Source organism: Podarcis erhardii, assembly GCF_964252035.2.
Source record: "Podarcis erhardii genome assembly, chromosome: 4".
NCBI classification, from domain to species: Eukaryota; Metazoa; Chordata; class Lepidosauria; order Squamata; family Lacertidae; genus Podarcis; species Podarcis erhardii.
This window is the reverse complement of record NC_138508.1, coordinates 87,929,746-87,954,094: the sequence shown is the minus strand read 5'-3', so window position 1 is coordinate 87,954,094 and position 24,349 is coordinate 87,929,746. Positions and strand designations below refer to the sequence as shown.

General features: G+C 42.9%; 1 long non-coding RNA gene across 1 annotated transcript; it reads left to right on the top strand.

Moving 5' to 3' along the window:
- The first annotated feature begins 577 nt into the window (after positions 1-577).
- On the top strand, positions 578-23,300 carry LOC309339897. The gene is made up of 3 exons (XR_014155630.1): positions 578-916; positions 3,389-3,453; positions 23,152-23,300. It is a non-coding gene; the product is annotated as an uncharacterized lncRNA (long non-coding RNA).
- The last annotated feature ends 1,049 nt before the right edge of the window (positions 23,301-24,349 follow it).

Genomic DNA, 24,349 nt, shown 5'->3' with positions numbered 1-24,349 from the left:
TAATAATGCAGTAGGTGAGGAGAAAAGGTCAAGGGTTTATGGGAAATGATAGATAATGAATTCAAAAAGAAGTTTAAATTGGTGATTCCCCCCCCCAAAAAAACCCCAAAGCCTTTTTTGCTAGAGATGATTGGGACAGAGGTTTCGAAGAAATTGACTAATCTTTTTATGCATGCAACAACTGCAGGCAGAATCTTAGATGTTCAGAAATGGAAAGAGGAGGAGACTCCAACCAAAGAAGGATGGCTTGTAAAATTAATGAATAATGCTGGAATGTCAAAATTGACTGTAAAACCAAGAGATCAAAATGGCGAAACTGTTTATGGGAAATTGGGAGGCTTTTTGGACTATCTGTCAAAATATTTTAGCGAAACGAAATCTTGCGCAGGTTTTGAGATATGAGTGGCGGGAGGGCGGGAATGTGATATAAAATGTTACAAGTGAAGTGCAGATCTAACTGTGAAGCTGTTGTAGTTTCAGGGACACACAGGAAACCATCTCTGCAGAAAAGCTCACACTGTCTTGCAGCTACCATACCCAGCATAATGTGCTGATGCGGTAAAGGCATCACAATGATCCATTGTGATCTTATCAGAACAAAGTTTGCAGTGGTGCAAACTGTTAGGAGGAGAAGGCTGGAAGCAAAAGGGTTAAAAAAGATCACACGCTGCCTTGTAAAGATAGCAGGAATTAGGGAACAGGCGACAGATGTTCCATGTGGAGGCACTTAGCTTTATGGTGCCACCTGGACCCATTTAATACCTTTAAAAGCAATCACTTGGTCATTTGCGAAAGCAGATATAGGGACTGAGTTGTTTGAAAACAGAGGCATCTTTGGCCAAGTCTGTCTACCACTTCCAGGATATTTCTGCTGTGACAAATGGTGGAAGAAAGTTTGCTGTTTGCTGTCTCAAAGGTATAAATCATTGCTAGGTGAATTGCTAGGCCATAAACAATGTTCAAAATGCAAGGTGGCGGGAAACTAATTTCAAATGATACAGGCACATTTAATTGCCTATTTGATTTTGTTTATGATTCCTTTCCCATGAGACATCCCAAAGTGGTTAACAAATAAATGAAAACATCAATAAAAGTGTGTGAGCGAAAAGGAGGGAAGGAGGAGAGATGGTGGGTGGATGGAGAGATGCTATGGACAAAATTTCCCTGAGTCCTACCCAAGTCAGGTCTATTCAGAAGGACTTTGACATCAGATGAGGAAGACAGGCAAACTAATGTCAGTGTACTGGAAGAAGCAAATATCACCAGTGTAGAAGCAACGATTCTTCAACATCAACTCCGTTGGACTGGTCATGTTGTTCGGATGCCTGATTATCATCTTCCAAAGCAACTATTCTATTCCCAACTTAAGAATGGAAAGCGACATACCAGTGGACAACAAAAGAGGTTTAAAGACTCTCTCAAGGCAAATCTTTTTTTAAAATGTAGTATAAACACTGACAACTGGGAATCATTGGCCTGCGAGTGCTCCAATTGGAGAACAGCCTTCACCAAAGGCGTCACAGACTTTGAAGAAGCACAAACTCAGGACAAAGGGCAAAAAGAGCTAAGAGGAAGGCATGTTTGGCAAATCCTCACCATGATCAACTCCCACCCGGAAACCTATGTCCCCACTGTAGAAGGATGTGCAAATTCAGAATAGCCTCCACAGTCACTTATGAACACCCTGTTAAGACCATATTCATGGAAGACAATCTTACTTGGCTATGAGTGATTGTCAAAGAAGAAGAGACATGAACTGCTATGGGTCTGGTTGGGTGGTCCACAGCCATCCATGGTTGTCATCAGGAAGGAACATCAGACAGGAAAGAGAGGCAAGCAGGGTGGGGAAACCCTTCAGCAAAGTCAAGATCTCTGCTTGGTGGCTTTATCTTCCAGGAGGAGGAAGGCCCAACTTCCTGTGTGCCTGTTGCTCTTCTTCCTGCCTGATGCCTCCCCACACCTCAGCATCCTGCAGCTTGTGGGTGGGTGATGTCCACAAGCAGCTTTCTTTTCTTTTTATTATTATTTTTTTATTTAATTTTTTATTAGTTTCAATTCCTTATACCACATCAAATATTAGAACAACAAAAGAGACATACAGGACACACACACAAAGGGAAAAAAAAATACATAAAAAATAATTAAAAAGAAAAGAAAAGAGAAACATTACATAACATAAGACACCAACAGATTAACTTACAGTAACTAAATAACTAAATCACACAACAATAATTGACTTCCCTTCAACTCGGTTTCGGAATGTGTTATAAATTTTTTCCCTATCTACAGTTTCATTTCCTTAAAACTCTTTACGTCACAAGCGTTACATCGAGCCTACTGTGATTTTTAGAATCCTATTAGCGCAAAATTGGAAGACACAAAAATCCCAACTATAAACGAGTGGCAATCCAAATTATTCGATTATATAGAATTGGCAAAAATGACACAGAAAATAAGAAACCAAAAAGGTATAAAGTTTAATAATGAATGGAACAAATTTATGGTATACATTGAAACAGAGGTAAAAAAATCTAAAAATCACAAGCAGCTTTCTTTTCAAAGGGGGTCAGTCTGTGGGAGGGAGGCACCCACCATCTCAGCCAGGGTGCCTCCACCCTTCTCTTAGCTATGTATTTAATGAGGACTCCAAAACATTAATTCAATTTAATTAATTTATAAAATTTATATATCGCCCGTCATCCGAGGATCACAGGGTGGTTTACAGCAGAAAACTTTAAAAATGCACCCCATAGTAAGAAACCAAAACAATGACACACACCCAAAATTAGTCCTGCCCCTGACCTTACTTGGACCCAAGTGTGGGGCGGTGGTCCTAGGGTCAGCCAAGGGTGGGGCAAACCAAGGCTCTTTGTATCGGAGCCAAAGGTGGGGTAGATTGGGAGGCTGCCACAGCCATCTCACATCCCCCCTGCAGCCTTGATTCCGGGGGCCTGAATCAGGGCAACCCAACCTGGACTAACCTGAGGACGACCTACCTCACACTGGACCCAGTTCCAAAGAAGTTCAGGAACAAGGCTTATGTTTAATTCGGAGCTTTTCTGAAACCCTAATTAAACATAGGGCCAGGTAGGGGAAGGAGATATTGTTCCCCTCTCCACCCCACTCCTGAATGAGAGCAAGAGGTGTTAATTCTATGGGTGGTCCTTTACAAGTAGCTTTGGACTTGATACAAAAATTACCCAATAGCTTGAAGGGCTTGTATAGACTTTCCAGCGGAGGAAATGAGATGTTTCTACTTGACTGGCTTAGATGAATGTAAAAGAGGTTTTTCACTTGAAATGGGGAATTTATAGGCCAGCATCTTGGGGGTTCATCTGCCAGCTGAGAAGCCCCAGGAGACGACTGTCCTTCTGAATCCCTCCTTCAGGGGCCTTCTGAGCAGCTGGAGAGACGGAAGAAGCTGAGTAGTAATGACTGAAGAGGCAACAGATGGTAAGTTAAATATTCCTCTGGGAGCTGGTCAGCTTGACAGTCATTCTATAAATAATGCGCTGAGTTTTTACTACTCTTCCTGTGAGTAGAGGTTGTTTCACAATTGCTTCCCACGCAGCCTTCGTCCTTCCTGGGTCTGTTTTCCAAGCCAAAAATATCTCCAAGAAAATTACACAGGAAGACTTCCCCAGCCTACTACAGTTTTCTTATATCCTAAGCCCAGGAAGATGTTCCATGTTTACTATTCAGCTGCTCAAAACACACAGCTCTCTCCCACTGTGTACATAAGTATACCTTTAAAACACATCCAAAGCACATTCTTTTCTTCAAAGAGTTCTGGGCAATTCCAGAGTTACGGTTTTCAGCAACCCTTAGCAAATTACAGTACCTACAGAAAACTCTGACAGTCTGCAAGAGACCAGAGGATCAGTGTTAATACACCCTCCAACTTTTCTCTGATGAAAACAGGGATGTCCTATTATTATTATTATTAATATTATTATTATTATTATTATTATTATCCTGCCCATCTGACTAGGTTGCCCCAGCCACTGTGGGTGGCTTCCAACATATATAAAACCATAATAAAACATTGCACATTTTTCAAAAACTTCCATATGCAGCGCTGTCTTCAGATGTCTTCTAAAAGTTGTATAGTTACTGATCTCCTTGGATCGGGGTGTGTGTGTCACATAACTCCATACCCCCCACCGTTTCTCTGATGAAAATAAGGATGTCCGAAGGAAAAGTGGGATATTCTGGGATCAAATCAGAAACTGGGGTGGCTTCTGTAAATCCAGGACTGTCCTTGGAAAATAGGAACACTTGGAGGGTCTGTGTTAAGAACCAGATTTAGTCCTGTGCTTCTGAAATAATTTGAGGTGGGATTTCCCTGCTCTAAGGCATCCATCCTATAGCAAGAGCTGCTCGGGTAAGCAGAATTAGGATCCAGCAGATCTTAAGCAGGCAGAAGCCCTGAGAAAGAGGCATCTGGTGGGATCAGAGAGGGGCCACTTACGCTGGATCCTAAGCCCATTGAGCTCAGTCACATGTACTGGCAACCCAGCAGAAAGGGTGGTGTAATTCAAACACTATTCTAAAGGCTTGTTAGCTCAGCCAGCTTTAGCCTGCTCCTGAATGGAGTTTGGGTCTGGTTTGATTTCTGCCGGACTTGCATAGTTTCAAAGTATTTTATTTCTGATGGAAAGATGGAATTATTGAATTATTAATTGATACGGAAAATAAGGGTCTCCAGGGTTATAACAAGACAACTGGGGGGGGGGAATGGTATTGAAAGACAAGAGTTTTATTTCGTGTCAATGGTACAGTCTCTGCAGTCTCCCTCCGCCCCCGCTCCCCAAAGATAGTTTGTTAATGAATCAAAAGCTGGATTTTGGAGACAGGGGTTGCGGATATTCACATCACATTTCAGAGATAGTAAGGCCCCTTCCTTTCCCTGCAGCCATAACAAAAATAATCAGGAACAAATGTAATTAACTGAAAACACATGCCGCCATAGGTACAGAGAGAGATTTCCGGAAGTAAGGCAGAACTGTAACTGAACAGAAATTTATGCTAAAAGCGTAACTATGGGAGGAAACAAAATCTCCTGGCTATTTACTATCTTATGAGCATGCCATAAAGATACACACACACACACACACACACACACCCTTAAGAACTTAAGTAACACCTCCTCAACCCACTTGGTTAGCTGGTTTTACTGGTAATGCAATTAACCCTTAATTCACACACCGAATGATCTCTGCTGTTGCACTTCCAACAACCAGGCCAATCAGCACACAGGCCCTGCTCATTTCTTATTATTTATTACATTTAAACTCCACCTTTTCAGGTGGCACAATGGGTTAAACCACAGAGCCTAGTACTTGCCAATCAGAAGGTCGGCGGTTTGAATCCCCGCGATGGGGTGAGCTCCCGTTGCTCGGTCCCTGCTCCTGCCAACCTAGCAGTTCGAAAGCACGTCAAAGGGCAAGTAGAGAAATAGGTACCGTTCCAGCAGGAAGGTAAACGGCGTTTCCGTGCGCTGCTGTGGTTCACCAGAAGTGGCTTATTCATGCTGGCCACATGACCCGGAAGCTGTACTTCCTCAGCCAGTAAAGCGAGATGGGCGCCGCAACCCCAGAATTGGTCACGACTGGACCTAATGGTCAGAGGTCCCTTTACCTTTACCTTTTTTCTAAAGAGCTCCTGGCGGTGTATAAGGTTCACTCCCTCTCTTTTCGCATCCGGAAGCAGGCAACATGTTCTAAGGAAAAGGTAGATTATCTTCCACTTTGCCATTCTTGTCATGCTATATTGGGTGTGGGTGGGTGTGCGTGTGTATGCACATCAGGGAACCTGTGGCCCTCCAGATGTTGTTGGATACCATGTCCCATCAGCCCTAGCCAGCCTGGCCAATGGACAAGGATGAATTGCAGTCCAACCATAACTAGGCTTCATCATCGATCCTGGAGGATTCCCATCTCTGATGTACATCTTCCTGATATCTTCCAACTTCCCTGTTTAGGGAAGCTTTTAGCCCTGTTTAGGGAAGCTTTTAATGTTTGACGGACTATTGTATTTTAATATTGTGTTGGAAGCCGCCTAGAGTGGTTGGGAAAACCCAGCCAGATGGGCAGGGTATAAATAATAAATTATTATTATTATATTATATAACCACCTATCAGGAAGGGGAGAGGAGGCAGGCAAAGTCACATTCCACTAGTGGGCCTTGTCCTGTCTGTGCATACCCCACTTAGTGCTATGTTGAATTCCACCCTCGGTCTTCAAGAGCGGCCCTGCATAGATCGTGCTGCAGTACTCTAGTCGGTAGATCACCAGCTCATGGAATTCAGTGGCCAAGTGACTTGTAAATACTATTTTACAATACTTCTTTCCACTTATAAAGGTGGCAGGGCCCACCTGCACGGCCATCGTTGTGTTGCCATTTGCTGCTGCTGTTACACGTGAGGAAAGAAACACAAGATCTCACACGACGAGGTGAATCATGCATGCAGAGGACACATCAACACTGTCAAGTGGGCTGCAAAATGAAATGAAATATAAATATTCAAAAGTTAAACAAATGGGAGGGGTAGTACCAAAGATGCTCCTCGCCTGGGGTGCAAGATAGTCATTCTCTATTTTTTTTAAAAAAAATAATTATTGATTTTCCACATTTATAACAAATGTAACACATAAAAGACACAGAACAAAACACATTACAATACAGTGGTACCTCGGGTTAAGTACTTAATTCGTTCTGGAGATCTGTACTTAACCTGAAACTATTCTTAACCTGAAGCACCACTTTAGCTAATGGGGCCTCCCGCTGCCGCTGCGTCACTGGAGCACAATTTCTGTTCTCAACCTGAAGCAAAGTTCTTAACCTGAAGCACTATTTCTCGGTTAGCGGAGTCTGTAACCTGAAGCATATGTAACCTGAATCGTATGTTACCCGAGGTACCACTGTACTAAATGAAAAAAAGAAAGAAAAATGAAAACACTTATTACTTCTAAAATCCAAATTAACTTTCATTGTTATCTGACTTCCTCAAATCCCCTGTCAGGGAACTGCCATCGGAGCCAGAGGAGGAGGGAGGGCTCCAGAGGGATGCCGGAGAGCGTCCCAGGAGGGAGAGAGGCAGCCCATCTTCTGGGGAAGGAAATCAGCGTAGCACCGGTGGAGAAGGGGGGCAGATGGGGGAATCGGCGAGGGGGCTCCATGACTCCTCGCCAGAGACCAGCGGGGAGAGCACGGGTCCTCCGCTGCCCACACCCTCCCTGCGCAGAAGACTTCCGCGCAGGGAAAGTAGGCGGAGACTAGGCGTCAAAGAACTTCTTTGCTGGAAGAAGTTCAAGAAATGCCCACTGACAGATTCTGCCAGCGACTGAGACAGCCACGGATGGGTGGCTGTCCAGACAGAAAGGGTTCACCCAGGTAACCCAGCCAGGTGTGGCGACGACTTACGCACGAGCAACCCCTAGAACCATTACATCCCCCCTAACTGAATTTCATTGTGACACCTTTGTAACAGTTCTCCAAGATCATCTTTCTAATAAAATTAACTCCTAGTCATTCTCTATTAATATTCCATTGCAGTGGATGCAAAATGCACTGTTACACGGAATCCAGCATGCCCTGGCTAGTTTGACTGGGGGGAATTGATAGGGTTATTGTTGTGAAGCTGGCACAAGTTTATATATTCCACCACACACTTTGCAATGAGGGCGTATCAAAAATCACTCTACAGCAGACATGTAAATTTGGTGGTGCCTTTTCTATGTGATTTAAACCATTTACTGAAGAGTAGGGTTTTAAAAAAGTCTAAATCCCTAAACTTCCCATACCTGTTCTGACTGAATCCATGATTGCACTCAAATCTTTTCCCATTAATAACTTTTAGTGACTAAGCTCTGATTTAACAGAATGGGTGGGGGGATTCTTGTTCCTTTCCTGAAGGAGTGGCTGCTGTTAACGCTGACAGCTGGTTTAGTCAAGAGGCCCTCTGCATGTTTGAAGGATAATCAAGTGGTTCGTGTAGCTAGTCATATTGATGAGTAAGATTTCCTATGGACACTAAGGGGGGAAAGAAAAAACACACACGCCATACGCAGAACTGGCAGTGGGAAAGGAAGAAACGAATGGGCACTTCCAAGGGATAATTGTATTTCTGCTTTGAAGCATATGGCAAGATCGGGCTGAGCTAACTTAGACAGCACTGAAGGCCATGTCAAGAATATATCATGACTCAGACGATGGCAGAGAACTGGAATATTTACCAATCCTTCCCAGAAAGAACTCCCGCATTATGCTACCAGTCTCTTCCATCAGAATCCTTCTAAACTCACCATTTCTGTGATGTCTTTGGCCAAACTCCTTGGTCTACACCCTCAAACATACTCAATGAAGGTCCATAAAGCCTACATCCATGCTATATTTTAAAGCTTTGTAATACAGTGGTGTACTTTGTAATACAGAGCTGGACCATAAAGAAGGCTGATCGCCGAAGAATTGATGCTTTTGAATTATGGTGCTGGAGAAGACTCTTGAGAGTCCCATGGACTGCAAGAAGATCAAACCTATCCATTCTTAAGGAAATCAGCCCTGAGTGCTCACTGGAAGTACAGATTGTGAAGCTGAGGCTCCAATACTCTGGCCACCTCATGAGAAGAGAAGACTCCCTGGAAAAGACCCTGATGTTGGGAAAGATGGAGGGCACAAGGAGAAGGTGACAACAGAGGACGAGATGGTTGGATAGTGTTCTTGAAGCTACCAGCATGAGTTTGACCAAACTGCGGGAGGCAGTGGAAGACAGGAGTGCCTGGCATGCTCTGGTCCATGGGGTCACGAAGAGTCGGACATGACTAAACAACTAAACAACAATAAAAATACAGTGGTACCTCAGGTTACATATGCTTCAGGTTACATACGCTTCAGGTTACAGACTCTGCTAACCAAGAAATAGTGCTTCCGATTAAGAACTTTGCTTCAGGATGAGAATAAAAATCGTGCTCCAGCGGCGCGGCGGGGGCAGGAGGCCCCATTAGCTAAAGTGGTGCTTCAGGTTAAGAACAGTTTCAGGTTAAGAATGGACCTCCGGAACGAATTAAGTACTTAACCCGAGGTACCACTGTACTACTTTAAACAGTCTTTCCCTAAAGAATCCTGGGCACTGTAACTTGTTAAGGGTTCTGAGAGTTAATAACTGCCCCCCCCCCTACAGATCTACAATACCCAGAGTTTCCTGGGAAGAGGGATTGACTGTTAAACCACTACTGTAGCTCAGTGAGAGGAATAAGGATCTCCCAAGAACCCTAAGCACCCTTAACAAACTACAGTTCCCATGGTTGGGTGGGAATGTGCTTCAAATGTATGGGGTATACGCAGTCCATATTCCACCCCAACATACCCAAAAGCTGCAAACTGGGATCTGGACATCAGATTTCTATGAAATAGAATAATATGTACTGGTTATGGGAAGCTGATATAATAAATATGAACAAATTAAAACTGACATAATCATACTTCTTTTTGCGGGGGGTGGGAATCAAATCAACCTGAACACAATAGGTAACACATACAAAGAACGCACAGAATCATAGATCAATTCAAAATAGTCAGTAAATTAATTTTATTTGTTTGTTCTTATTATACAAGAACAAAGGAAGAAAATAAGCTTAAAGCAGAACAACAACACCAATTGAGGCTTGCTCTTTTGGTCGTCACCAAGCCATTGAAAGAGAAGATTGCAAGGCATAACCTTCAGAGGGACCCATAAGTTACCCTCCAAGTTTGGAACGCTAAGACAACTCAAAAGTCCCATAATCATAGAAATGAAATGGTCCAAGCCTATGGTTACCAGATTTTTTTCAATGATTCCGGGGACCTTTTTTTTTTTTTTTTTTTAGCTGAGTAGCAACAGGGAGTCAGTAGTGGGGATGCTGAGGCAAAAGACCCTGGGCCCAAGCACACATGCATATTGTATAAAGGTGCAAAGCGCTTCTTTCGCACCTTGTGAAACAAATCCGTAGAGTTTTTTTAAAAACTAGGCAATGGCTCCTGAGCCTTCCCCAATCTCCTTCCCGCTCCCCCCTTTGTTTTGGCAGATCAGGGGAAGCTCGGGATTCATGGATGGGCGGCTGTTGCCCAGGAGGGGCCAGCCTGGTAGTGCAGTTGGCTCTGGCTGGCTTCAGGAGCTGCTCGCTGCCATGGCGCAGGAAAAATGGCAGGTGCCATGGCAGCAAGCAGTGAGCAGCTCCTGAAGCCAGCCAGAGCCAACTATGCTAACAGGCTGGCTCCGGGCTGCTGAGGCTACCACTGCCACGTTTCCTGAGAACAGATTTGCAAATCTCGGGACATTCCAGGGACGGAATTTGTCCAGGGACAGATTTGCAAATCCGGGGACTGTCTCCGGAAACCGGGGACATCTAGTAACCCTATCCAAGCCACCTCAAGAAACTGCATTTCTCAAGGTACCCTGGTGTACAACTCTAGATACAATTCACCATTCATTGCAGTTTCCCATCTGCATTTAAATTAGGATACTCCCAAGCAGATTGTAATACACACATTCAAAATCATTTGACTGGCTATCAATCTCCCTACATGCACAGAGCAAGATCTTATTAACTGACAGATGTGTTTTGCCCATGTCAGCATTGATGCCTATGCTTACAACATGACCCATTTTGATACATATTTTAAATTATTTTGCTCAAAATTTCTTTTGCATTAAAAAGACGTTTAGAGCTTGGGCTTGTCAGACCCAAGAGTCAACGTTTTTCTCCTTCACCTTCATCATTTCTGAGGTGCAGGGAGCCCCAAAGCAAATCTCTTTGTCTCCATTCCTTCTGGGCAAGAATTTCAAGTCTCAGGTTTAATCAAAGTGCTAATCCTAGGAGATTTACACAGGACAATATTGTATTCAGCGTTTTACACGAAAGCGTCTAAGTGCTACAAATACCTGTGTGCGAAGTAATTTATTCCCTGGGGTTCCTCAAAGAAACAGATCTTGGAAAGACTGGAATAAGTTCTGCCATCAATTAACAAGTGGAACAGGCACACAGCTTTCGTGAGCAAGTGCTTCTATACGAAGCATCTCACATTGGGTTTAAGAAGGCAGTGTTTTCGTCAAGCTGAAAGGGCAGCAAAGGAAAGAGATCATCTTTTTCCGCATGTGTTTGAGCATGTCTGTTTTTCTTGCATTAATCCATATAGCATTTCTGTGTGTGTTGAAACTCTATGTACGGGGTCTCTCCTATCCTATCAGTATGCCACTAAATACCAGATGTTTGGAGACAAACAAGGAAGGGCTTATTTCCTTCATGTCCCCTTGTAAGTCCCAAATATGTTTGAGCCTGCTGTGGAAAAAGGGGAGTGGGAGAAATTGAAGGTGTCTGTTAGCCAGCATGAGCTGCTGCCAACTGATTTCTCTACTACATGGGACCCTACTGTGGAAAGTGGGAGAGGGAGGAATTGGTGGAGAAGCCAGCACTGTTTTCGTCAGTGGAGGAGAACTCACAGGAAAAGCTCACGGCTTGTGTGCCTGCTGAATTCGGCGGATGGTCTTCTGTCATGAATGCTTTAGCTGAGATTCCCACATTTTCAGAGGTTGGACTTCAATGACCCTCCTGTGCCCTTCCAACTCTACAGTTCTATGATTCCATAAAGCCTGCCAAATGAGATTCTTTGTCAAGGTAATGGCTTTGACTGGCTAGTTAAGTACCACAATTTAGCATATCCAAAGACATTGCTCTGTGCCACAGACAAATGTGCGGGACTTTTCTACACTTCCCTCACCTGGCTGGTACATAGGAGAACAATAGCCAGAGTTGTTTTGGGTGTGAGCAGAAAATCCGGATGCTGAAAGCTGGAGATGGAGACATGTTTGCTCTGGGCTGGATTTGGGGGCTGCCCTGGAAACCTAATTGGGAAGTAAGTTCTGCTTTGGGAGCATCAACACTGTAAGACCTTTGTGCTCAAGTTGCATATATGTGCAAATGAAACCAAATATCCTAAAGGCACCACAGTCTCCATTGGTCTTTATTCAAAGGAAACCAAACTCTGGATAAGCGTAGGCACCCCTGGAAATCTCTCATGCTTGGAATTTAGGGTGGAGCGTAACAATATTCTATACAATATTGTTTCGTTTAAGCTGCTAAATTATGTTAACTTTTTTGTATCACTTCACATAATGTTACATGGAATGATTTATTTTTTTATTGTGATGTATAATTGTTTTTAAAAGGTTTTTGAGTTGTACTTCTTGTTCATTTGATATGTTGTGAGCCACATTGGACACAGTTTTGTGGGAAGCATACACCTACACTGACATTATCCTTTTTGGGATGTGTCAGTTTTGTAGGTACAGAATTAGTGTTTTCTTTTTTAAAAATCTGGAGAAGCATTCAAGCATGTGTTTCCTATTTCTGCACTCTAAAATGGTACAGCCCAACAAAAACTGCACCACATGACTGCTGAACTCTCAGTGTAGATAATACTTTGTCTCCTGTTTGCTTTTTTGAACTTTTTGAGAGATGACAGATATTTCCAAGCTGTCCTCTTGGAACTCTTCATTCCATAGCATTGTATGCCTTTAACCGAAAACCAAATATTTACAAGTCAAAGAGTCCCCACTGATGAGATACAGTCAACAGCTGCTACATGTTTGTTGTAGCTTCAGAAGGCATGTAAATTAGCACAATTTTGAAACAGGTAATGATTGTATTGAGTGCAAGGAAAGTATTTTTTTTTTAATTGCTTTTGTATTTCGGATCAGTGTTGTCAGGGAACTGCCATCGGAGAGTCAGGTGGTGGAAGGGCTCAAGGAGGGTAGGAGAGCCTCGGATGCTGAGGAAGGAACCAGCAGGGGGAGAGAGAGAGTTCCCACAGAAACTCAGTCGGAGGGATGGCTCCAAGATACTTCCAGTGAGAACAGCGGAGAGGTTTCAGGACCTCCGCTGGGGACGCCTACTCCGCGTAGGAAACTGTCACGCAGAGAATCCAGAAGGAGAGTTTCCGTTAAGGAACTCTTATGTTGGCGCAAATTCCGGAAACGCCCACTGACGGATTCTGCCAGCGATTGAGGTAGCCATGCACCCATGGCTCCGCGGACTGGGAGAGTTTAGAAACTGATTGCATGAGTTGAGAGCTCAACCATTTACGCACAAGCAGCCCCCTTAACCCATAACAAGTGTCTATTATTTTCTGTTGTAACCCTGTTAAATGGTATTCCACTTGATGGCAAGACGGTGATTGCAATTCACCATCCAAGTACACCACCTACCCAGAAGCTCCTAATCAACCCTACCCTGTTTTTTTAAAAAAGAAAAACCTACTAGATCCTACCTCCCTTGACCCATCAAAACCCTCAGGGGTGATTCACAAAAATGGAAAGAGGACGAGATTCCAACCAAAGAAAAATGGCTTATAAAATTAATGGATTATGCTGAAATGGTGAAATTGAGTGGAAAACCAAGAGATCAAAATGATGAACCATTTATGGGAAATTGGAGACCTTTTTGAACTATCTGTCAAAGTATTTTAGCGATATGAATTTGCTAGCAGGATTTGAGATACGAGTGGCAGGGGGAAAATGAATAAGATGGAGTTGGCGTGTTAGTAAAAAGTATAATGCAGCAATTAAGGATTAGAATAAAAGCATCAGGGCGGAAGGGGTGGGAAGCCAAAAAGAAAAATATAAGTGAAGGTTATATTTTATGTTAAGTAAATTAGTTAAAACCTTTGAAAAACTCATACAAATAATATTTTTTTAAAACCCTCAGGAGTGTACCTACTTATCTACCAAAAATTCATTAGAATCCGTCCCTTGACTAGTCATTCCCATCCCTGTCTCTGCTCACCGGGTGTGTATTAAATCACAACTTGGCAGCCTTACTAGTGACAGCTTTGTTAAGGTGTTTTTTTGGGTTGTTTTTTTTTAATTTGTGCCCTTCTATAGCTTCATAGTTTGAAGTAAGAAAAAAAAGTGACATTTCACTGACCAGGCCAACTCCATCCCCTCCCCAAGTGGCTATGTGAATAATACCATTTACAAATATGTAAGAGGGGTTGCTTTTGCAAGGAAAGGCTTCTTGTTTAATCATTCCTCGCACCTTCTACACACATCTGGTTTTCTTTCAACCCGTCATGTCCCCGTTGAGACAATGCTAAGGCAATTGTTCATCTGGAGAACGTTGAAAAGTTTAGGAAGGAAATATGAAAGGACAATGATGAATACGAGGTCTTTGACTGGCAAATGAGATACCTCCTAGTAGGCATCAGGGATGGAATTCCTTTCCATGGGACACTCAGTGCTACCTCATAAAACTTCACCAAATTGTGTAATAAACTGTGGGATGCTTTTTGAGTCATTCTTAGCAGAGTCCCTTCGTGACTCACTTAGTAAGGATTTGAAGAAACCTATTAGTGGGCAGTGCTGAAACGGCAAAGTGCTAACTTTCGCCACCACCGCCCTCAGCCCAGTAAAATTATACACATCGTGTTTATAAGAGGAGATGTTTTCCTTGGCAGGAGTTGTGATGACCAAGAAGCAGTCCAGCTCACAGGAAAGTATGAACAGACTGACCACTCACACAGCAGAGCTTCAGCACCCACTAGTCTTCCACTCAGACATAAACTATGTAATTTTAGAACATGCTGGCAGAAACTTGATTGCAGAGCGAGCAAAGTGGCCACAAAGGAACGGCAGTGCAGGAGCCAGCCTTTAAGTATTCTGGTGTGGGATGGAGGAAGTGGGAACAGGGTGGCAAGAGGAGATGGAGGGGGGGAGGGAATAGATGGTTCTCTTTAAAGTCACCACCAGGAGCGAAATGATGATCTGGGGAAGACCTTTCTGTCTTCCAGTGGATATGCTGAATGAGTCACGGCAGAAATCTCAGCTTAAAAAAAGAAAAACAGATACAGAACTAGACGTTTCCTGCACCTCGCAGCATGAGAAAAGAAATCAGGGGAGAAAATCAAAGGCAATGCAATCTCTGCTGAAGAGCCAAGCCGTCAGTCTCAGTCAAGAAGAGGGGAAAGCGGGGATGAGGGCAGCTCAGCCCCATGAGTCAAATGTCACCCTCTAGTCCTCTCTGTTTGCCTCTTGGAACGCTCCCCAACTACACCCCTTTTCCTTAGGTCCCACCTCTCCGCAATCCTCCTTTCGTGCTTTGCCTGACTGGCACGAGTCTTTGAAAGCTGGTCGCATTTCTGGTTTGCCTGGGTAGAAAATAAAAATAGGCGTGTGAATGCGTGTAGGAACCAGCTTTGTAGCTTTATTTTATTTTTTCATTATCTTTTTTATTTGATTTTCAAAAAAGTAAACATACAACAAACCATAGTACAAAATCGAAATATCGAGATTACTCTGAATCTGTCCCCATCCTTTGAATTCTGTTTTCAACTGCATATCAATACTTCTCCAGTTTTTCATCTTCCTAAGTTATCTGTACATTATGTTACATTACACGTGTATTTAAAATCCTGCTAATGTTTTAACCTGTTTACAGTGGTACCTCAGGTTACATACGCTTCAGGTTACATACGCTTCAGGTTACAGACTCTGCTAACCCAGAAATAGTACCTCGGGTTAAGAACTTTGCTTCAGGATGAGAACAGAAATTGTGCAGCGGCCCCATTAGCTAAAGCGGTGTCTCAAGTTAAGAACAGTTTCAGGTTAAGAACAGACCTCCGGAACAAATTAAGTACGTAACCAGAGGCACCACTGTACAATGATTTTGTATATACATTATAAACATTTCCCATTCTTTTTTAAATTTCTTGTCTTCTTGATTCCTGAGCTTCCCAGTTAATTTTGCCATTTTGGCATAATCCATCAACTTGATTTGCCATTCTTCTCTGGTCGGGGCTGTCTCTTCCTTCCATCTCCCGGGCTAGCAACATCCAAGCAGCTGTTGTGGCATACATGAACAATTTCCTCTGATCCTTTGGAATCTCGGTACCCAATAAAAAAGCTTCTTTTTAAAAAACAAAAGTTATTTTAAACATTTTTCCCCATTTCACTATATATCATTTCCCAGAATTTTTAAGTTACATTACAGGTCCACCACATATGATAAAAGGTACCTTCTTTTTCTTTACAAGCTTAAAGGTAAAGGTAAAGGGACCCCTGACAGTCGCAAACAACTCTGTGGTTGCAGCGTTCATCTTGCTTTACTGGCTGAGGAAGCCAACATTTGTCCGCAGACTGCTTCCGGGTTATGTGGCCAGCATGACTAAGCCCCTTCTGGCGAACCAGAGCAGCGCACAGAAACGCTGTTTACCTTCCCGCCAGAGAGTACCTATTTATCTACTTGCACTTTGACGTGCTTTCGAATTGCTAGGTTGGCAGGAGCAGGGACCGAACAACAGGAGCTCACCCCATCGCGGGGATTCGAACTGCCAACCTTCTGATCAGCAAGCCCTAGGCTCTGTGGTTTAGACCACAGCGCCACCCGCATTGCAGCTTTAAATCCAGCCTGCATAGTTTGAAACTCTCAAAGCCCAACATCATGAGATGGTCGACCAAGGACTCGACTGATTTTTTGCCTGCCTGTGAGTGAAAAAGCAGGCAAGATATTTAGGTGTCTGAATGGTACTCCTGTCATGGCAGAATTATAATAAACACAATACTTGACAATGTGCTATCCATTAGGAGCTAGGTGCCCCCATACCTGCTGCCTGAGATGGAGATTATCAGTCTTGCTAATGAGAGGGCTAGACCTGGGCTGTCAGATAGATAGATAAAACAATTATTTGAGTCAGCCACAAGCCATAGCAAAGGAATCAAATCCAATAAACACAGATCTAGCTAGATGGTACACTATACAAAATACGTTCTGAGAATTTACAACTGCACAAATGAAAGAGTTCATAACTGTCCTCGACCACAAATGAAGCATATGAACGAGTGGGCTTTCCTTGCAAGGCATTAAACAGGTTCGTCAGATGGTAGATCTAATTCTAATTGCTGTCAAACATATCTCTAAGCTCGACAGCCTGGCTGTTGGGTTGTATTTATTTGGATTGGTGGGTCATGAGTTGCGCAGGTTTTTTCCCCTGACAATTGAAAACAGGTGTTCCACCCCCAACCACCACCACCCCCAATAAAAATGACATCCCGATGGGTTTGTTTTGCATAACACCACCCTGCTAAGTGTTTTCTGTGTTGCAATTTCATTCCTACACCTCCTTTGCTTTTCAGGACTTGCTGTTTCATTATATTGCCTGCTTGCTAGCAAATGGATCTGAAAATCCCGCTTTTGAGAATTTTTGTTGTATTGATTCAGTCCCTGGATGGCTGTAATATGAGAAATATGTGGAAACTTGAAAATGGTATTTTGTTTACCCTCCTTTGCAGCTGCCAAAACAGCTGCCATTGAGCTTTTTTTCATTTTTTCTTTTTTTAAGGAAACAAGGGCCTGTTATCTGACGGGGAGGAAAATAGACATATTCTCACAACCAGGCAAATGTGTTTCTCAAATGTGTACTTTAGAAAAGGGTTTGCAGAGACAATTTAAGTAAAGGGGAAATAAAAATGGACAAAGTCACACAATGAACTATCACAGAGACAACTTCAGAAACCTTTTTGCAAGCTTCAGACCTTCATGCAAAGCCTTACAGATTCTCTCTCTCTCTCTCTCTCTCTCTCTCTCTCTCTCTCTCTCTCTCTCTCTCTCTTTCACACACACACACACACACACACACACACACACAGAAGCCATAAATAGTCAAACCATTTTGCCCCGTTTTGTTAATTCCTTTGCATGTGTGTGTGCAAAGTCAAAAACAGGAGTGGTGTAGAATCTCACAACTTGTGTTCCTCCTCCTGTTGTTGTCATTTCCCACCCTGTTTGAGGAACCAGCCAGCCAGCCACCCTCTTTTCCAGAATCTGCAATTTGATTCCCTTCCCCAACCTCTGATTTCCATGCTTAGTTCTCATAGGGTTGTTTGGAGGCAACTCCTTCTCCCTCCCACTTGAGATTATTTTCTATTTTCCCCCTGAAGGTTTTGTACCTTTCCCACAAGCCTCCTGATATTTTCCCCCTTGCACATAGATGGTGCCATTTTGAATACATACAGATTGCCACTACTTTTTATGAATTAGTTTTTATTAAAGGTTTTATTGTGCTACAAAACAAACAAATGCAGGGAAACTACATGTTTTGCCTCCCCTTTCGAACTATTGAGTCTTTTTCACAGTTTGCTTGCATGTAGTGAGACACACTTTTGTCATCGACAACTTGTGATTGGGGGGAAAGAGAGGGAGAGAGGGAGAAAGATGGGGGTTTGTGTCAGCATCAGGTGGATAGGTTGTGTGTGTGTGTGTGTGTGTGTGTGTGTGTGTGCATCTATATATATATATACACATACACATACATTGCAAGAGGTTAGAGGGTCTAGAGCTTGATTGGTTGCATTCAGTTGGTTACAGTGGGGCTTGTTTGTAGGGGGGGCAGGTTATTGGGTCATGTTCGCCATATTGATTTGAAGGATGCATTATTTTGCCCAAAAAAGAAATCAAGAATTTCCCCATCCCATCCTCTCTGCAACTCATACAGCAAGAAAAACAAAAGAAAGCCAGGCTGGTCTAACGCAGAAAGCCAAACAGCATCCAAATGTCTTTAATTTAGTTTAAAACAAGTGGAAAGTAAATTTCTCATAAACCTCTGAAGAGGCTGTAAGTTTCGGTCCTTGAGGACCATGGTTTGTTGACTCGGGCTGTTTGTAGCGGTGTATCCGTTCCACTGTTAAAGGACAAGAAAGATTTTAACTTTTTCTAAGTAGTTCTAACATAGAGAGGCAGAAGAACCTGCTTCAAGTAAATCCTGTTTTGAATTTATTGTATACAATTGTATATTATTGATCAACACCACACATCAGACTTTTTAATAGCTTGATGCTATACTGTTGCACATGAGGGGGAGGTCAAGGGAGAAACCTAAATGAGTTTCAACTTAACTGACAGCTGTCACTCTGTATTGGTGTATTTGTCCCGAATTGTTTTTTGTTTTTTTGTTTTTGTTTTTTGACAAGAGTAACAGACTCAACCACACAAACAGGCCTCAGATACAAAAATGAAACTGTTTCTCCCCCTGCTCTCTCTCTCTCTCCCTCCCTCCCTCTCTCTTTCTCACCCTGAGGTTATCCCCCTAGCAACAAAATTTCAACTTTGTTTCTTCAATGAATTTTGGAATTCCTCCTCAGGCAAAGCCTCTGAAGAACATCAAGGGAACCCATTTATGAGCCTTGGGTTCAAAAGCCCTGAAAAGACCCATTCTTCCTATACAGAGGGTCAGTTCACCATTGAGAATTGAGGGAGTAAGATTTCCTTCTGGTGATTACTGCCTTGATTTCACGAGACTTTAGGTGTCCTCATCCCCATGCCCTTCCACCCATATGTTCAGCTGGCATTTGAAAGGGCTTTGTCAGCATACAGATTGGAGCAGGATCTCTGCACATCTAGAGTACCGTGTCCCTTCTAAGACAGTCTGATAATGAAGTAGACAGGAGAGTGGCAGCTGGATGTTAAAGCTGGTGTAGATGTATTTTCACCAAGATGGGCATTTAACTATACAACTGGTGCAACTGCTTTATGTTGGAGGAGGGTCCTCACAGAGCTCCATAAATCAATCAGAAGGGTTTTCCTATTTTGAAACTCCAGTTTACTCATGGGTGCTGCTCTGCGGATCTCTTTAAGTCCCTTCCTTGAGCACTGAACTGCTCACACAGATAGACCTCCCGTGAGATGTGAGATGCACAAGAAAGCCAGGGAGAGTTAACCTGTGGACTCAATCTTGATCTTTTTCCAGCTCTTGGAATTGTGGAAACTTGGAGCAGATGTGAAAAACTCCTAATCCTCAGCTGTAGTCATCCTGGCTCAAGAAGCCAGGACAAATAAAAATGATGGCTAACACTTCCAATAGATGCTCAAGCCCAAGCTTTGGTTAGCCTCCAAGAGAAAGATGTTAAATAAATATGGGACAGAGATTGGGATGTGCTCTCTGCTATCCAGATGTGGTTCATGGATGGCAATATTCAGAAGACGTTCTTGGAGATCATTATGTGGCATGGAGTGAATGCAAACATCTCCCATCACATTCTCCAAGAGTTCTTGAAGCAATTTAAAGCTTTTTTTTAAAAAAAGGTCTAAAATGTAATTGTGGCATTATAGGTCACAAACTGTGCCTGATTTTTTAAAAAATTCTGAGAAACACATAACCCTACCTGTTTAGAGGCAGTGGCAGGTTTAATGCAGTCACTAAAAGGAAATGTGCTTCAGTGTGTGATTTTTCACTATCCATTGCAGTAAAAAAAAGACAGGACCAAAAATTAATAAATGCACCTTTCATTCTCAGCCTTCACAGCTTTGACAATTAAATATCAACCACAGAATAACCACAAATTAAAGATGCATGTACCCAGAGTAAGTTTCATTGAACACATTAGGTAGGGGGGAAATCCACCTAACATGTTTGCCAGTAAGCATATTTATAAAGCAACTTGAGCCGTAGTTTCCCAAAGAAAAATATATACTATTTTCATTCAAAAGGGGGAGGGGGAGAGAAGCATATTTATTGCAATCTGAATCTATTGTTCCATGATTTCCAAGCCATGACCTGCCCTGGAGGTTCTATCATTGTTCCAGTGGGTTGACTGGCAGAGCATGAAACAAACATGCTAAATATGAGAGATTGCCTGTAATGTTATTCTATCAAAATGGCAATTTCCGAAAGGATTTGAAATGGAGCTTGCCTTTCCTTAAACATCAGGGAGGTCCACCCCTAGTTGCCAAGATGGTCTCCAGCTCAAGCTGGTCCTAATATCTCCACACAAAAACATTCCTTTCCCTCAGATTTATTTTTAAGGCCTAATCTCAAGCAGATTTTAGAGAACATGTCAGAAGCTGGAGTTTTCTGCAGTTAGCACTGTTGAATTTAAAGCTCTTCACCACAGTTTGATGGGCTACAGCGCATGAAATATCTTCATACCGTAGTTTCCTTCTCATGAGGTTAACTCTTCTAAATCTAACGTTAACGTAAAAAAAAAAAAGGTAAAACCCACACACCACAATGACAAGGAGGAACAAGCTGAAATCAAAAGGATGTAGAAGCCACAGAAGTAAAGAATGGCTCCCCATCTCCATGAATGCAGCCCACATTTGACTTAGCTTTCACATCTATCAAGATGTCTATGGCATTTCCAAGATGGCAGAAGCTTGGCAATGACTGGCAATTGGATTGTGGCTTGGCACCAGTTTCAGTGTCGCATTTTGGACAAGGTGAAATTGTAAAATAAGTTTCCTAGGCGGTATTATGGGATCTCATCATGACTAAGATTTCACACACAGCATTTAAAGTGTTTTTCAGCAGCTGTGTGTGTGTGAGACAGTTAGTTAGTTAAATGTACCGATACTTGTTTGGGATTTTTGAATCAACTGAGGGTCATGTGAATTGTTTTAACTGATTTTAATATAATCAGTAAGGTCCGTATAGTTAAAGCTATGGTTTTCCCAGTAGCGATGTATGGAAGTGAGAGCTGGACCATAAAGAAGGCTGCTCGCCGAAGAATTGATGCTTTTGAATTATGGTGCTGGAGGAGACTCTTGAGAGTCCCACGGACTGCAAGAAGATCAAACCTATCCATTCTGAAGAAAATCAGCCTTGAGTGCTCACTAGAAGGACAGATTCTGAAGCTGAGACTCCAATACTTTGGCCACCTCATGAGAAGAGAGAACTCCCTAGAAAAGACCCTGATGTTGGGAAAGATGGAGGGCACAAGGAGTAGGGGACGACAGAGGACAAGATGGTTGGATAGTGTTCTTGAAGCTACCAGCATGAGTTTGACTAAACTGTGGGAGGCAGTGGAAGACAGAAGTGCCTGGCGTGCTCTGGTCCATGGGGTCACGAAGAGTCGGACACGACTAAACAACTAAACAACAACAGCAACAAGAACAATGTAATCATTAAATAGTTAACAGATGATAAATACAATATATGGCACTAATAATCATGTAAGAAGGTCATGTTCCAACCTTACTGCATTTTTTGTGTCACATGCAACTAGAACTATTCTGTTTCTAGTGCGCTTAAGATTTCTATCCACTTTTTTCAATTTGGGGTTTACACACACATTTTAGCTTCCGAGTTCAGAGGTGTGTCTTTAGTCACTGTTAGTAGGCATGGTTTTATTACGTCTTCCCCATGATCCATGGACATCTGCGGCACAGCCATTTTCTTTCTCTGCTTACTGGTGGTGTGAGGTGAAAGTGATAAGACTGGGATAGAACCTTGTTGGTCATTTTTCCATAGCCGTCATCTATGAGATATCCACAGCTCTCTTTTCAGAGCAAGTCGTCAGAGGTTCCCTGGAGCTGGGGAAAGGAGGGCAAGGGAATCACTGCACGAAATCACAGGCTGGCCCAGTGGTGAGGCAGTACATTGCTGAGAAATGTGTGCGATCTTAGGCCTTGAAAACAAAGTACAAATTGAGGGCTACAGAGGTCCTTAAAGTGTCAAGATTGTCATCAATTGGTCTACATCCACTGGGACAGGATCTTATAATCCATGAAACTATTAATTTCCAAAGATTAAAACAGTAATTTCTATGCTGGGAAATATGATTCTGTTCTATGTCTTTTATATATATATAAAAAATTCACTTTTCATTTTACATATATTTACCTCATCATCATCATCATCATCTTTATATCAATCGGCATTTTCTTCTACTTCCCTTCCCTCCTTTCTGCGGTTACTTATTTTATATCTTTTTATTACTGCATATCCAATTTAAATCTATTTATTAACTTCCCATTATATTCTCTTTTAGTTATCCGTTACCGTACCAGTTTATGCCAACCCTGCTAACATTTTAAGTTGTTTACAATGCGTCTTCAAATAACCAATAGATTTTTCTCCACTAAGTCATAATGAGTCTCTCATCTTGATTTCATATTCTTCCATTAACTTTCACCATTTCTGCGTATTCCATCAGTTTTAATTGCCAATCTCCTTTCGTTGAAACTGTTTCTTCTTTCCACCTTTGGGTATACATCATACAATCTGCTGTGGTAGCATACATAATTTTCTTTTCTTTTCTTTGTATACCTCTCCACCAATTATTCTGATTCTGCGCTGTCTTCGTCAGATGAAACCCACAGTCAACAATTATTTCTATTTTTTTACAGACAGGAAACCAAAGCCAAGAATGGGAAGTGACTTTGTCAATCAACAAAAGGCCACACAACTTGCACTTGGTGAAGGTGGAATTTGAACCCAAGTCCTCCAAAATCAACCCCAACGGACTCTCCTTTAGAAATCTCTTCCTAAATACACAGCATGCAAAGAACAAAAGAAGGTTAATATCATATAAAGAGTCTGGGCTATATGAAAACGTTGTTTGGGCTCCTTTGTCCAACACACAAGCACCTAGAATCATAGAATAGAATCATAGAATCATAGAGTTGGAAGAGACCACAAGGGCCATCGAGTCCAACCCCCTGCCAAGCAGGAAACACCATCAGAGCACTCCTGACATATGGTTGTCAAGCCTCTGCTTAAAGACCTCCAAAGAAGGAGACTCCACCACACTCCTTGGCAGCAAATTCCACTGTCGAACAGCTCTTACTGTCAGGAACTCTCCACCCAGCTGGGCCAAATGAAAAGAGGAACTCTCCACCCCACTGGGCCAAATGAAAAGAGGAAAGGCAGCATGGTGCAGTGGTTAGAATGCCTCCTGCTGCAAGCTACGTGGCAACTCAGTGGCTGAGCACACAGTTTGCACATCCAATCCTTCACATTTCTGGTAAAATATATCAGCAGCAGGTAATCACAAAGATCTCTGCTTTGACTCTGGAAAGAGTCACTGCCAGGAAGGAGAAACAATCTTGGGACAGCTAAACCAATGTCCTAAACCAATCAACCTTTTTGAGTCCACGGCTCCTTTGACCAACTACATTCTTTCTGTGGCACCTCTGTGGGGTTCAGGAGCCCAGTTATGTCACCCCTTTCTGGCAGAGGCAGCAAACCGTCACCCCTTTTTGAACACTCTCCCTTGTGAAGTGTTCCCTCAGCCTCCTCTCCTCTCCCCTCTCCTTGGGAGTCCTCTGAGCAGTCGCTACTGCCACCCCTGGTCTCTGAGCTCCCACCCCCCACCCCAAAGAGAGGTGCCTCCTCACACTGCCTCACAGGGCCCCAGCCTTGGTGGCCCAACGGAGACTGGCCAGAGGTGAACATGAGGCTAACACCTTACCTTGGGAGGCAGCAGTGGGCACCACTGGGCTTGCCTGGTGGAAAGGCTCCCTTTCAGCACCAGACACTCAGCTCCCAGGCAGACCTTGGACATAGCAAACACAAGAAAGGCCAGCACCACGCCTGCCTGCCTGG